Here is a 15,917-nt window from a genome sequence, read left to right on the forward strand (position 1 = left end):
TATCAATATCAGGAATTGAGAGTATTTAAAAATAAAGAGAGAGAGAGACCAGCCTGACCTTCAGAAAAGACAGTGCAGAATAAGATAAACCAGAAATGAAACAATTTTGAAACAATAATTTTTCTCATGGATGCTTCTCATTAAGCACACTTACATTAACTAATTCACACTTATATTCATTAACAGACCTAGGAAACATATAAGTGAGTTTGGATAAGGTGATCTTAAATCTAAGATGTTTCTAGCCTTTTAAACAAAATATGGAGGAAAATGAAGGGGTGAGTGGCTGCTTCCCAGACATTGATAGTGGTTGACTCATTGAGTACATTCAATATTTTACAAATATTTCTTAAGAATATTTGTTAAGAGTGTGCCAAATTCTAAATATTAATCAATTTCTTCCTCCGTTAGGCACAGATTGACTTAGTGGGTTTTTGTGGGGCACTGAGCTATGTGCTGTGAATACAGGAGTGCCTGCCCACAGGGGGTGGAAATGTAGTGAATAAGACACTAAAAAATATAACTCAGAATTGAATGCCATGTAGTGAGCTGTGCTATGGAGGAAAAACAAGAGAAAAATGTGGGGTAGAATATGATGGGGAGGTGCTTTTCTTGATGATGGTCAGGAGAGTTCTTTTAAAAGAGGGACATTGAAGCAATGAGTGCAGTAATCTCAGAAGTTGAAGATGTAGGAGTTAAATATATGGAGAAGAGCGCTTGTGGAAAAGGGCATAGCAAGGTCAGCAGTGTTGAGTTGGAAAAATGCTTTGCCTATCTGTGGAAAATTACTAGAGCAGAGAAAACAAACACAGGAGAATTGTAGGTGTGAGGTTAAGTCCAAGAGATTTATTTCCATGTCAGGAGGAACGTTGTAAGTCAATGGCAAGAGATTTAGATGCTATATTAATTGTGGGGCTGGGAGCCATTTGGGACTTCCCTGGTGGTCCAGTGATTAAGACTCCACACTTCCAAGTAGTGGATGTGGATTTGATCCCTGGTCAGGGAACTAAAATCCTGCATGCTGCATGGCATGGCCAGAAAAAGAAAGAGGCAGAAGACATCCACTACATCCATGCGTAATAAATCCATCATGTTAAAAAAAGAAAAGCCATTGAAAGGTTTTCAATAGGGCAACCACAGAGTAAAATAACCTGAGTCGCACTTCAAAAGGCTTCAAGGAGTAAGTGTATGCTCTTCTATTTTGACTATGAAGAAATGCATTTACTCTGGGTTTGGTAATAGCAGCAACCAACAGCAAACTGTATGTTATCTCCTAGTCTACAGCTGACTTGCCAGATGCCAAATCTTACTAAATGAAATATAAGAAGTCATAGTTTGTCAGGGAAATCTCAGTGTCTTTTGCAAATTCTCTTTTTACTCAAGAGAAGCTTTTGACAATGGTCTGCTTAAGAAGGGCAAAAGAAATCCAAAAACAATATATTTTGCTTGTAAAGTAGTGAAAAAGAGAATAGAGAAGACCTGACATGTTGAATGGTTATCAACATAATTATCAGAATGTTCAAATGGAGCATACAAAAAATAACAAGGAGATAGAAAACAAAAAATCAAATCAATAAAATTAGAAATGAAAATGGAGAGATCACAACAGACAACACAGAAATACAAAGGATCATAAGAGACTACTATCAGCAGTTGTATGCCAATAAAATGGACAATGTGGAAGAAATGGACAAATTCTTAGAAAAGTACAATTTTCCAAAACCGAACCAGGAAGAAATAGAAAATCGTAACAGACCCATCACAAGCACGGAAATTGAAACGGTAATCAGAAATCTTCCAGCAAACAAAAGCCCAGGTCCAGACGGCTTCACAGCTGAATTCTACCAAAAATTTCGAGAAGAGCTAGCACCTATCCTCCTCAAACTCTTCCAGAAAATTGCAGAGGAAGGTAAACTTCCAAACGCATTCTATGAGGCCACCATGACCCTAATACCAAAACCTAAAAAAGATGTCACAAAAAAAGAAAACTACAGGCCAATATCACTGATGAACATAGATGCAAAAATCCTCAACAAAATTCTAGCAATCAGAATCCAACAACTCATTAAAAAGATCATACACCATGACCAAATGGGCTTTATCCCAGGGATGCAAGGATTCTTCAATATCCGCAAATCAATCAACGTAATTCACCACATTAACAAATTGAAAATAAAAACCATATGATTATCTCAATAGATGCAGAGAAGGCCTTTGACAATATTCAACATCCATTTATGATAAAAATTCTCCAGAAAGCAGGAATAGAAGGAACAGACCTCAACATAATAAAAGCTATCTATGACAAACCCACAGCAAACATTATCCTCAATGGTGAAAAATTGAAAGCATTTCCCCTAAAGTCAGGAACAAGACAAGGGTGCCCACTTTCACCACTACTATTCAACATAGTTCTGGAAGTTTTGGCCACAGCAATCAGAGCAGAAAAAGAAATAAAAGGAATCCAAATTGGAAAGAAGTAAAACTCTCACTGTTTGCAGATGACATGATCCTCTACAGGGAAAACCCTAAAGACTCCACCAGAAAATTACTAGAGCTAATCAATGAATATAGTAAAGTTGCAGGATATAAAATCAACACACAGAAATCCCTTGCATTCCTATACACAAATAATGAGAAAGTAGAAAAAGAAATTAAGGGAACAATTCCATTCACCATTGCAATGAAAAGAATAAAATACTTAGGAATATATCTACCTAAAGAAACTAAAGACCTATATATAGAAAACTATAAAACACTGATGAAAGAAATCAAAGAGGACACTAATAGATGGAGAAATATACCATGTTCATGGATTGGAAGAATCAATATAGTGAAAATGAGGGTACTACCCAAAGCAATTTACAAATTCAATGCAATCCCTGTCAAGCTACCAGCCACATTTTTCACAGAACTAGAACAAATAATTTCAAGATTTGTATGGAAATACAAAAAACCTCGAATAGCCAAAGCAATCTTGAGAAAGAAGAATGGAACTGGAGGAATCAACTTGCCTGCCTTCAGGCTCTACTACAAAGCCACAGTCATCAAGACAGTATGGTACTGGCACAAAGACAGACACATACATAAATGGAACAAAATAGAAAGCCCAGAGATAAATCCACACACATATGGACACCTTATCTTTGACAAAGGAGGCAAGAATATACAATGGAGTAAAGACAATCTCTTTAACAAGTGGTGCTGGGAAAACTGGTCAACCACTTGTAAAAGAATGAAACTAGATCACTTTCTAACACCGCACACAAAAATAAACTCAAAATGGATTAAAGATCTAAATGTAAGATCAGAAACTATAAAACTCTTAGAGGAGAATATAGGCAAAACACTCTCAGAAATAAATCACAGCAGGATCCTCTATGATCCTCCTCCCAGAATTCTGGAAATAAAAGCAAAAATAAACAAATGGGATCTAATTAAAATTAAAAGCTTCTGCACAACAAAGGAAAATATAAGCAAGGTGAAAAGACAGCCTTCTGAATGGGAGAAAATAATAGCAAATGAAGCAACTGACAAACAACTAATCTCAAAAATATACAAGCAACTTATGCAGCTCAATCCCAGAAAAATAAACGACCCAATCAAAAAATGGGCCAAAGAACTAAATAGACATTTCTCCAAAGAAGACATACGGATGGCTAACAAACACATGAAAAGATGCTCAACATCATTCATTATTATAGAAATGCAAATCAAAACCACAATGAGGTACCACTTCACACCAGTCAGAATGGCTGCGATCCAAAAATCTGCAAGCAATAAATGCTGGAGAGGGTGTGGAGAAAAGGGAACCCTCCTACACTGTTGGTGGGAATGCAAACTAGTACAGCCACTATGGAGAACAGTGTGGAGATGCCTTAAAAAATTGCAAATAGAACTACCTTATGACCCAGCAATCCCACTTATGGGCATACACACCGAGGAAACCAGAATTGAAAGAGACACATGTACCCCAATGTTCATTGCAGCACTGTTTATAATAGCCAGGACATGGAAACAACCTAGATGTCCATCAGCAGATGAATGGATAAGAAAACAGTGGTACATATACACAATGGAGTATTACTCAGCCATTAAAAAGAATTCATTTGAATCAGTTCTGATGAGATGGATGAAACTGGAGCCAATTATAGAGTGAAGTAAGCCAGAAAGAAAAACACCAATACACTATACTAACACATATATATGGAATTTAGGAAGAAGGCAATGACGACCCTGTATGCATGACAGGAAAAAAGACACAGATGTGTATAACGGACTTTTGGACTCAGAGGGAGAGGGAGAGGTGGGATGATTTGGGAGAATGGGAATTCTAACATGTATATTATCATGTAAGAATTGAATCGCCAGTCCATGTCTGACTTAGGGTGCAGCATGCTTGGGGCTGGTGCATGGGGATGACCCAGAGAGATGTTGTGGGGAGGGAGGTGGGAGGGGGGGGTCATGTTTGGGAATGCATGTAAGAATTAAAGATTTTAAAATTAAAAAAAAAAAAGCAAAACAAACAAAAAAAGAAAACAAAAAATCTTTTACCCCTAAAATACGTTTAATATAAACATTGCAAAATGAGAATACCACAGCCAACTAAAAATAGTGCACTTTTATCTCAACTCTTCTCTGAATCATCTGCCTTATTGTGATACACATGTGTGGAAAATACTTTGCCAAATGGTAGACAGATTTCTTGGCGAAATGCTGGTTTAGAGGTCTCAGGAAACTGTACCAAAATAGTAAATTTAGTGTTTGAAGAACAACTTTTAGAATACCCTAACTCACATTATAGGCTACTAGGAATTAGTCTTTAGTTATACATAAAATTGAAATTCAAGTAATTTTTATTTACTTACAAGAATACAGGGAAGGACTAGAATTTCTGGATTATTTTGTAGACCGACAGGAAATGTTTAACCTACTGAAAAACACAATTCAAGTCCAAGAAATTTGGAATAATATCTTGACATTTAAATGGACACATTACTTTAATGTTTTGTTACTACCATAAAAAAATAGGTAATGGGGACGTTATGAATACTTAAATGAAACCTTAGATGAAAGTACTTTTTCATGTAAAATTAAGGAAAATGATTTTGTTGAATCTTCACTTAATATACATAGCATTCATTTATTGTTTTACTTGCATTTGTTACCTTCTGTGTTAAAATATGTATTTTCCCTTAAAATAACAACAAAAACAGTTGAACTGAAAGTAAATATGCTTGATCAGACCTAGGATCATACATGTTCAAATTGATGTTATATTTATTTGATGTTATTTGGGTACACAATACTATTTTTTTAAGTTCTTTAAATGCACAGTAAACTCAGAACTTGAACAAAAGTTTAATCACAAGTATCCCTATTTTTGTTAAATGTAGTCCTTAACTTTTCTATAGTCTAGCTTTTTGCGTTACTAATTTTACTGCATTAGAAAAACATTTAACATATTGGAGAAGAATACTGCTAGACAGATTTTTCTAATTGTATCTTCATCTCATATATATGTGGATATATGGTGACACATAATTTACATAGCCAATTGTTTGACATGAAACTAAGTCCTCCACGCTATATTTGCGCTTTAAGATACAAAAGTGACCCCTTATCTGCGGTTTTGTTTTCCATTTTCAGTTGCCAATGGTCAACCAAGGTCTGACTGTATTAAATGAAAAATTCTAGAAATAAATAATTCAAAAGTTTTAAATTGCTGGTTGTTCTGAACAGCATTTTTCTTTATACATATTTTCCTTCCAGAGATGCCTTCTTTTTTTGATTCTGCTTCGATATTACATCCCTTCTCACAACTACAAGTATTTTCTATGCATCATTGACTTTCAAATTTTTAATTTCAGCCTGTTCACTTTTCTAAGCTCCAGACTTTTGGCCATACCACTTGCTTGTTATATCCACTTAGATGTTTCATAGGCATGTCAAATTTGCTAAGGTTAAATTAGAATATTTGACTTTATCCAACTACCTAGAATATTTCTCTAGTCTTCCTTCTCTCAGGGCTCAAGGTAGAAACTTTCTAAGTCTCCTTTGAAGCTGAAGTATCTCTCCTCTTAGCCAAAACATCACCAGGTTCTATTGACTACTTGCCAGTATATCTTGAACCTATATGCTGTGCTTAGTTGCTCAGTAGTGTCCGACTCTGCACCTCTGTGTACTGTAGCCCAACATCTCCTCTGTTCTTGGGTATTCTCCAGGCAAGAATACTGGAGTGGATTCCCATGCCCTCCTCCAAAGGATCTTCCCATCTCAGGGATTGAACCTAGGTCTCCTACATTACAGATAGATTCTTTACCATGTGAGTCACCACAGAAGTCCAAGAATACTGGAGTGGGTAGTTTATTCCTTCTTCAGGGGATCCTCCAGACCCAGGAATCAAACTGGGGTCTCCTGCATTGCAGGCGGATTCTTTACCAGCTGAGTTACAAGGGAAGCCTCTATCCTGAACCTATGCATGCTTTATATTTTTACTGTCACTAACTTTATCCATGTCATCATCCATCATCTCAGTATCCATGATATTCCTCTAACTTATTCACTTCTTATTCTTGTTCTTGCCTCCCTACTGAAGGAAACCAGAATATGTCATCCAGAAATATGCCTCTTTGACATAGAAATTATTTTGAGCTGAAGGTGAATAAGAAGCAATAAATACAAAGCTTCCCCCTTTTGTGCTTAAAGGTAGGATTTTTTTTTTTTTTTTTTTTTTTTTTGGCCTAGACTCTTGTTAGGAGAGGGTATCAAGGGAATCTGAAAGGAAGTAATCCATGCTAAACTCACTCTTATCTTCCTAGTTAAGTAAGATAAAGACCAAGTAGACCTACTCAGACTACCTTACCCATAGACCAAACTGCTGCTGCTGCTGCTGCTAAGTCGCTTCAATCATGTCCGACTCTGTGCGATCCCATAAACAGCAGCCCACCAGGCTCCCCCACCTCTGGGATTCTCCAGGCAAGAACACTGGAGTGGATTGCCATTTCCTTCTCCAATGCATGAAAGTGAAAAGTGAAAGTGAAGTCACTCAGAAACTGCTAGGTCTTGTCAATTCTTCACAAGTCTATAATATCTCTGTCTTAAACAATGTAAAAGCTTCCTGAGCTGGTCTCTTCTTTGGGTCCTCATTCTCTTATGAAGGCTTCCTTGTACATGTAAAACTTTAATAAGATTTGTATGCTTTTCTTCTGTTAATCTGTCTTTATCAGTTTAATTTTGAGACCCAGTCAAATGAAAATGTTCAGAAATTTAGGGTGTAACTTCACTCAAGTAATAGTGTTTGCTCTGTATTGTACTCGATCTCTCAGTTGTGTCCAACTCTTTGCAGCACCATGAACTGTAGCCTGCCAGGCTCCTCTGTCCATGGAATTCTCCAAGCAAGAATACTGGGGGGTGTGCCTTTTCCTACTCCAGGGGCTCTTCCTAACCCAGGGATCAAACCTACATCCCCTGCATTGCAGATGGATTCTTTATCACTGAGCCACCTACTGGCATATGCTATGCATCATAATAATGAGCTAACTTCTTGCTTTAACATTGATCTGTGCATTCTTAGTAGAACATGATCACAGTACTGCAAATGTAACCTTCATCAGCTTGTGATGTGTATCATACACAAATAATCTATGCCTGTACTTAAACAACTACTATCACTTTTGGGATATGAGCTCTGAAATATTTTTTGTCCTATCAGTAAACAAGTATGTCACAGTCATCAGTGTTTGCAACCTTCTGATGTAAGCTGGTGTGCCCCAAGGGCACTTTCAATGGAGAAAATATCAGCCATCAGACTGCAGCCATTCCCTATGATGAGCCCCAAGAAAGCTCAGGATGTTACAAACACAGGACGCTGGCTCCAAAAGCTGAGGTGAATATGAAATGAATGATTTCAGTGAGCTCAAACTCTTGCATACTCCCATATATAGAAAAGCACTAAACTCCTTAACTTGGGATATCTCATTTTCTTTGATTAACAAGAACATTTTGATGTTAAGACTGCCTGCCCTTTGCTGCAAAGTTTCTATATAACCTGGTTCCTCCTCTCACCTCCTTGGAGCAGTTTTCTCAGGGTCACTTGAGATGCTGTCTACTGGGCATGAAGTCTTAAAAATTCCCGTGGAATAAAACATAACTCTCAACTTTTAAGTTGTGAAAAAAAATTAAGGTGACAGATAATATAGAGAAAAATACATATATAAGAAGGGTTTTAAGATATAGGTGCCAAGTGTAAATTTGGAAAGGATAATAATATGCAAGTATTTTTGTGGGTTGAAAATAATAAGAACATGAGTGGTATGTGTTTATTTTGGTAAATAATGATCTCTAGTGGCCTTGGCCTGTGGCAACTTGAAGCAGGGCTTCAGTCTACCAGCCAGAGATTGAGGTTGGGTCATGTGGTGAGAGCACCAAATCCTAGCTGCTAGACCAATGGTCAGTAACAAGGTCCTGGCCCTCTGGCTCTGCATAAAAAGAATTCCCACAAAGACAGAAAGCAGTGAAACAAGTAAAGTATTTATTAGGAGGGAAAAAGTACAATATATTTGGATAGACACATGAGCAGACTTAGACAGAGAAAGAGTCACTGAGTCATGCCCTCATGACAGTTTGAATTACTTTTATCAACTATTTCTTCTGGTTTTCCTCTGACCAATCATTTTGATTAACCTGATTCAGAATTCATATCTGATATATCTCAAGATTCTCCTCCTCATCTCTTAGCCAAGGTGGATTCTACCAAAAGGACATATGGGTAGAATATGCCTTGGCATCACTCCCCTTTTGATCTCAAAGGAGCCTTTCTGTGCATGTGTAGTCTGGGACCTCTCCCTGTCTTTGAGAATGAGAAATACATGGGAGCAGGGCAGGGTCAAGCCCCCTTTCTCAATTGTCCTGCTATGCTTGTATTAAGTTTCCATCCACAAGGATGAATCTCCATTCACCTTACCCTGGGGTGGGGGTGGGGTATCTACCTCCTGCCTCAATAATATCATGAGAAAAGAGTTGGGGACCATGAAAAATGAAGGATACAAATAGGGACAACAAAAGGTATATGAAAGAGTTGGTCACTGCTGGGATAAATGGGTTCATCCCTATTTAGACCTTCCAAAGAGACTTGGCATGAACTTCAGAACTGTCTACACAAAGAACAGAAAATGTATCTAAGTTTCTATTCTTTTCTACTCAGGGAACACTTATAGGTGTGAATTCCCTTACACTTCCAGGCTTGCTCAAGCAGAAGGGCTTCCCTGGGCACCCAGGAGGGTCATTTTCCAAAAAAAGATGTTGTTCTCTGCTCTTGACTTAATTTAGACTTCCCAACATTTGGATTCTCATGATTGTATGCTTCAGAGGGATGGTCTGGGAGCAGGGGGCATTGATTTCTCTCTTGGCTTCAGTCTCTGGAATGCTCTGAAAATTATGTAATATTCATTCAGCTGAGTTTTCTTGAGTGAAAAATTAATCTAGATGCCATTAGAGTAAAATATACTTAGAAATGCATTTCAACTTGAATATAAAACTGGTAATTAGAGAACTTTGCATATAAAAAAGAAAACTCTTCACCTGAAATAACCCACTGCCTGCTGTTCATTTGCATATCCTCACTTTAACAGTTAGATTCAAGCAGTCGGAATATGTTAATAGCTGCACCCATTTCATATCCTAATGCAGGAAATCCAATAGCTCAATGATAGGCATATATGTGCTTTACAGAGAATCTCTGAAATTACTTGGCAAAGGAAAAATATTTCTTGCAGCTCTGCACAAGTTCTCAGAAAGCCCTTTCAGGCACTTCGGTGAGCAGTCCATCAGCACCAGTTTTAAACTGCAGAAATGGCATCTTTCTACCACAGCACTATGTAATCTGAATTTTAATCATCTGCTTTTCTTACCATGTCTAATCCTTCTCTATCTAGTCTCAAACAGCCAATCAATATAGCTTTACCTTATAAAGAAGTCTGTTACATAAGTTCTTCTTTGGGAGAGAAATTCTGTGGCAGCTAATAAAATGTTCTTGGTTCAAATTAGGAAGTAGAAATTTAAAATTTAGTTAAGCAACCTCATATGACTCCCTGTTACTACACTAAATCTCTGTTTAATTTCATACTTCAGATTTCCTAAGCATTACTCAAGGCATTGTTTGGAATGAAGGTCTCTAATATCCACACCTGGAAATGTAAATTTAATTAGTACAGATGTGATCTGCATTTCAATGCTTTTAGCAATCACATGAGTTATTCTTATACCATCTTGAGAAATCTTATTTTAGACTGACAAAAAATACATAAATTGTATAGCAAATGCCAATGGTATGCAGGAGTTACAAACACATACCTATATATTCTTAGTCGCTCAGTCATGTCCAACTCTTTACAACTCCATGGACCATAGCCCACCAGGTTCCTCTGTCCATGAGATTCTTCCAGGCAAGAATACTGGAGTGGGTTGCCATGCCCTCCTCCAGGGGATCTTCCCAACCCAGGGTTCGGACCCAAGTCTCTCCCTTACAGGTGGATTCTTTATCGTCTGAGCCACTGGGAAGCCCATCTATATAATAAAATCTAAATCAAATATTTTCATGTATTTCAATAACTTCCTTCTCCCTAGTTCCCAAATATGTATATATAATTTTGTTTCTATGTGTGTGTATATATGTATGTGTGTATATATATATGTGTATGTGTATATATATATATATATATATATAGCCAACAGGAGAACATAATAATTGCAGTTGTAAATTAGAACATTGAATCCTAACTAGAAAGTATTAGCTCAAGTTGCCAAATGCTCAACACCTGCCTGGTTCTTTGGTATAGTATATCATGAAGTCAACAGATGTGATTTTTCACTGGACCAGAGGAGGATAATGTCAATTAGTTAATAAATTCAGTTTTATAGACCACTTGGAGATAATTATCCTAGAATGTGAAAATGTAGTACATGCTTTCACAATATATAATAGTTTATATACAATTAATCCAAACTCTGGTTTCTGTTTCACGTTATATTTGCTTATTAATTTCTGCATCTGCAATTCCTAGACCTAGAAAGTACTCAGTCAATGTTAGTAGTTGAATAGATACTTGCTTCTGAGTATATTTTTGGAAACTACAACAATTAACTGGTGTACTCAGACCCAAATGGTATCTCTCTTTACTTCCTTGTTTTGCTTGTCATAACCATTTGTATTAAAAGCCAATTTTGGTGGGGCTGGTGGCAACGTTTCAAACTGAAGAGCCCTGCTTGGTGAGATAGTTTTAACACTTCCTTTCTTGAGCGATATTTTGGAATACTTCCCAGTACTACCTTGAAACCAGGTGGGACAGGGAAAAGATGAGCTTGTCAACAAGTCTCTTTTACTACTTCAGTTTCTGTCAAATAGTCCACTGGCACGTTTACTTTTCCTTCTTAGCTATTCACGATCCAAACATCAGGCTGTTGCCTGATGAACTGCTCCCTGTCATTGTAGACAACAGTCTGGACAGAACACCAGTACCTCAGCAGCCTACTCAGATGAGAAGCACACAGCATCATTCCATGTAGGAGGAATAATTAGTGGCGATCATTTGAAAGGGTCAAACTTAATCCACTTCCCATTGTGTCTGAATCCCCAGTTTAAAGTCAAGTTCACTTTTTTAAAGAATGCTTACCGTGGTCTGATTGAGTTTGGTTGTGTAACGGAAACATAAATCTGGCATATAATGAACAGCATGCCAAATATACAGAAACCACTGTTTGACTGAGCAGTTTGATTCAGAGGTTAAAATAGGCCACATTTTACTTATCTGCCTTTCACTGAGTTCAATAACATACCCATGTGCCAGGAACCTTCTCGAATAAAGGACAATGTATTAGTATAAGTTTAATAAAAAAAAATGCTACTGTTTTCATATTTGTTTATTAAAAATAAAATAAAAATATATTTTACAATAATAGCCTGAAAAATAATTTAGGAGTGATCCCTGAGAGACTGTTTTGTAGGTATTTTCAACTATTTTTATATATATTTGATTTACTCTTTTGCTTCTTGTTTCACATTCATTATAAAGTTATTTTATTGTATACATTGCATGAGGATAAAATTAAATTAGAAATTAAAGTGAATTTTAAGTATAGACTTCTTTCTGATATTGCTTAGCTGAAAAGGCAATATTTACTAGGTATCAAAGGATTCACTTTTGAGAAAATTCATTCAGAAAACACTTCTTTTGATATCTAATCAATTCCCAAGTATACACTGACAAATTTAGAAAAGTATTGAAAAATAGAAGTGATAATATTGTATGTTTCCAAAAGTGATTTATAAAATTGTTCATTTTTGTCACAGCAAAACCATTTTCTTTTTTACTTATACTTTATATAATTAAAGAATCTGTAATAATGTTGATTTGCCTTAAGTTCTGCCCATTAAAGTTTTCAATAACTTCTAGAAAATGGTCAAATCTTACAAAATTATTTTTCAACTTCAATTCAAATTAATTGAAAGAATTGCCCTGAAATAGTCCAACATAATAAGTTGGAATAAACTAGAAAGGAAGCAAAAATTTAAAAGAACATTTCTATTTAAATTGATATTAAGAAATAATATCATTTTACCAGTCAACACTTTCATAATCTGGAAATATAAAAGAAGCTTCTTATCTGTAAGGAGGCAGATGCTCCTGAATTAATTTCTGTGTATCACTTGGAATTTAGTCTTTAGGTGACATAAAATTTATCATACATGGTATAAGGCAGAAATATTACAAAGAACCTCTGTGTCATTTATTGGACTCTTTTAAGAAAATAACTGAAAATGGCAAGGCTCATTCTCTTAATTATGTATTCTTTTTGATGAGTTATTTTTATTCTATCAAAGATGTCAGCATTCTCAATTTTTAATAATCTTTTAAAAATTATATTTAAGCAAAATTTTTAAAATTTGGAAAACAAGTAAAAGGTTTAGCAAAGTTAACATCTATTGAATACAATATCACATAAAATATTAGAATTACTCAAATTAAAATGGAGACGCAATGGCACCCCACTCCAATACTCTTGCCTGGAAAATCCCATGGATGGAGGAGCCTGGTAGGCTGCAGTCCATGGGGTCGCTGAGTCGGACAAGACTGAACGACTTCACTTTCATGCATTGGAGAAGGAAATGGCAACCCACTCCAGTGTTCTTGGCCTGGAGAATCCCAGGGAAGGGGGAGCCTGGTGGGCTGCCGTCTCTGGGGTCACACAGAGTCAGACACGACTGAAGTGACTTAGCAGCTTAGCAGCAAATTAAAAACTATTCTACAACTAACTCTAATATGCTCAGATTTTCATAGAACCAACATAGTATCCTCTACTCAATAATTTATAATCTAGTTGGATAGATGTGATAAGAAAATTAAAAACACAATAAAATTGTGTATTAGAGTAATCTCATTTTTGTTACACATTTTTTGGGCTCCAAAATCACTGCAGATGGTGATTGCAGCCATGAAATTAAAACATGCTTACTCCTTGGAAGGAAAGTTATGACTAACCTAGATAGTATATTAAAAAGCAGAGACATTCTCCCAAATCATCCCACCCTCTCCCTCTCCCTCTGATTGAAACGTATACTATCATGTAAGAATTGAATCGCCAGTCTATGTCTGATGCATGGTGCAGCATGCTTGGGGCTGGTGCATGGGGATGACCCAGAGAGATGTTATGGGGAGGGAAGTGGGTGGGGGGTTCATGTTTGGGAACACATGTAAGAATTAAAGATTTTAAAATTTAAAAAATAAAAAACTATAATAAAAAAAATAAAATAAAAAATTAAAAAAAAATAAAAAGCAGAGACATTACTTTGCCAAAAAAGGTCCGTCTAGTCAAGGCTATGGTTTTTCCAGTGGTCATGTATGGATGTGAGAGCTGGACAGTGAAGAAAGCTGAACGCCAAAGAATTGATGCTTTTGAACTGTGGTGTTGGAGAAGACTCTTGAGAGTCCCTCAGACTGCAAGGAGATCCAACCAGTCCATTCTAAAGGAGATCAGTCCTGGGTGTTCATTGGAAAGTGAAATGAAGTCACTCAGTCGTGTCTGACTATTTGAGACTCCATGGACTGTAGCCTACCAGTCTCCTCCATCCATGGGATTTTCCAGGCAAGAGTACTGGAATGTGTTACCATTTATTGGAAGGACTGATGCTAAAACTGAAACTCCAATACTTTGGCCACCTCATGCGAAGATCTGACTCACTGAAAAAGATTCTGATGCTGGAAGGGATTGGGGACAGGAGGAGAAGGGGATGACAGAGGATGAGATGGCTGCATGGCATCACCGACTCAATGGACATGAGTTTGAATGAACTCTGGGAGTTGGTGATGGACAGGGAGGCCTAGCGTACTGCGATTCATGGGGTCACAAAGAGTGGGACACAACTGAGTGACTGAACTGAAATGAATACTTTGTTAATATTATATATTACTATATATTAGGTGGTCTTCACAGATGGCAGGTAGCCAGTGCTGGATATTCAAGAGATGGGGGATTTGATTCCAAGGGTCAGAGAGATCCCCTGGAGTAGGAAATGGCAACTTCCTCCAGTATTCTCAGCTGGAAAATTCCATGGATGGAGGAGCCTACCAGTCTACAGTCCATGGAGTCACAAGAGTTCTATAGTATTTAGCGAGTGAACAAGAACTATATAGTGTATTATTTCCTGGAGAATCCCATGGATAGAGGAGCCTGGTGGGCTAGAGTCCATAGGGTCGAAAAGAGTCGGACACGACTGAGTTCACTTTCACTTTCACACTACTACTCGGTGAAGGGTAAGACCTCTAAGTAAAAGCCTGCTTGGTGAAGAGTAGGAGCGCTAAGCAATGGCTTCACGAAAGAAATGGAGTTGATAGGATGGTTTGCTGTCCGTTGCTAATTTGTCTGACTCTTGCTGCATCATGGACTGTAGCATGCCAGGCTCCTCTGTCCTTCACTAACACCCAGAGTTTTCTCAGATTCATGTCCACTGAGTCAGTGATGCTATTTAAGCAACTTATCCTATGCCTCCCCTTTTTGCTTTTGCCTTCAGTCTCTTTCATCATCAGGATCCTTTCCAACAGAGAAGAAGCAAGGTCATCTCAGAGATAGAGGACTATATATGGGGTGGGGGGAGAAAAAAAAAAAAACTTAATATGAGTATGGAGATAAAGAAACTGATCTGACTAAATATACCTGACTTTTCTTTAGGGACTTCTTTTACATAGAAAGATATGAAATCATCTAGAAAGAGAGCCAGCCCATAAAGATTTTGAGAATTTAGAAAATAAAGATGTTTTTGCACAGAGTATTTCAGAAGTGAAAGGGTGAATTATTTTGCTTTGTTTCATAAAACATCGGACTGGAATGAGCTTGAAATGTTGCCAAATTTATTATGAGTTCCTACAATTAGTACAAAAAGACACCAATAATCTGAAATTGGTGTCATCTTTACCTCTGAATGTATAAAGAAATTTTCAATTACCCTTTCTTCCACCCGAAGTTGGAATTAAATGACAAAATCATAAACATTAAAAGGCATATCTTCTTTTTCCTTCTTCCAATCCATTTTAATCCAGCAGAATATATTCTTATACTTCCAAATATACTTCCATATATTAACACTGTAAATGATATAAACTAATCTCTTCTTATTTTATGGAGACAATTTTCTTCTTCTTATGGCTTTATCTCCATATTTTTTCTACCTTTCCTATTGCAAAGTATTAAAAAAGTCATTTTTCTCAGAATGTTATTTTATGGCTTTGAACATTCATAAATTTTAAGAATCAAGTAGAAGAGTGATAAAGAGAAAAAAAGGGAGAGAGTGAACCTGATTTTTTTCTTTGTAGTTCATCTTAATTAGGAGCCAGAACCATTTACAGTAGTTCATTAATACAACA

This window comes from Ovis aries, chromosome 1 (genome assembly GCF_016772045.2).
Source record: "Ovis aries strain OAR_USU_Benz2616 breed Rambouillet chromosome 1, ARS-UI_Ramb_v3.0, whole genome shotgun sequence".
NCBI classification, from domain to species: domain Eukaryota; kingdom Metazoa; phylum Chordata; class Mammalia; order Artiodactyla; family Bovidae; genus Ovis; species Ovis aries.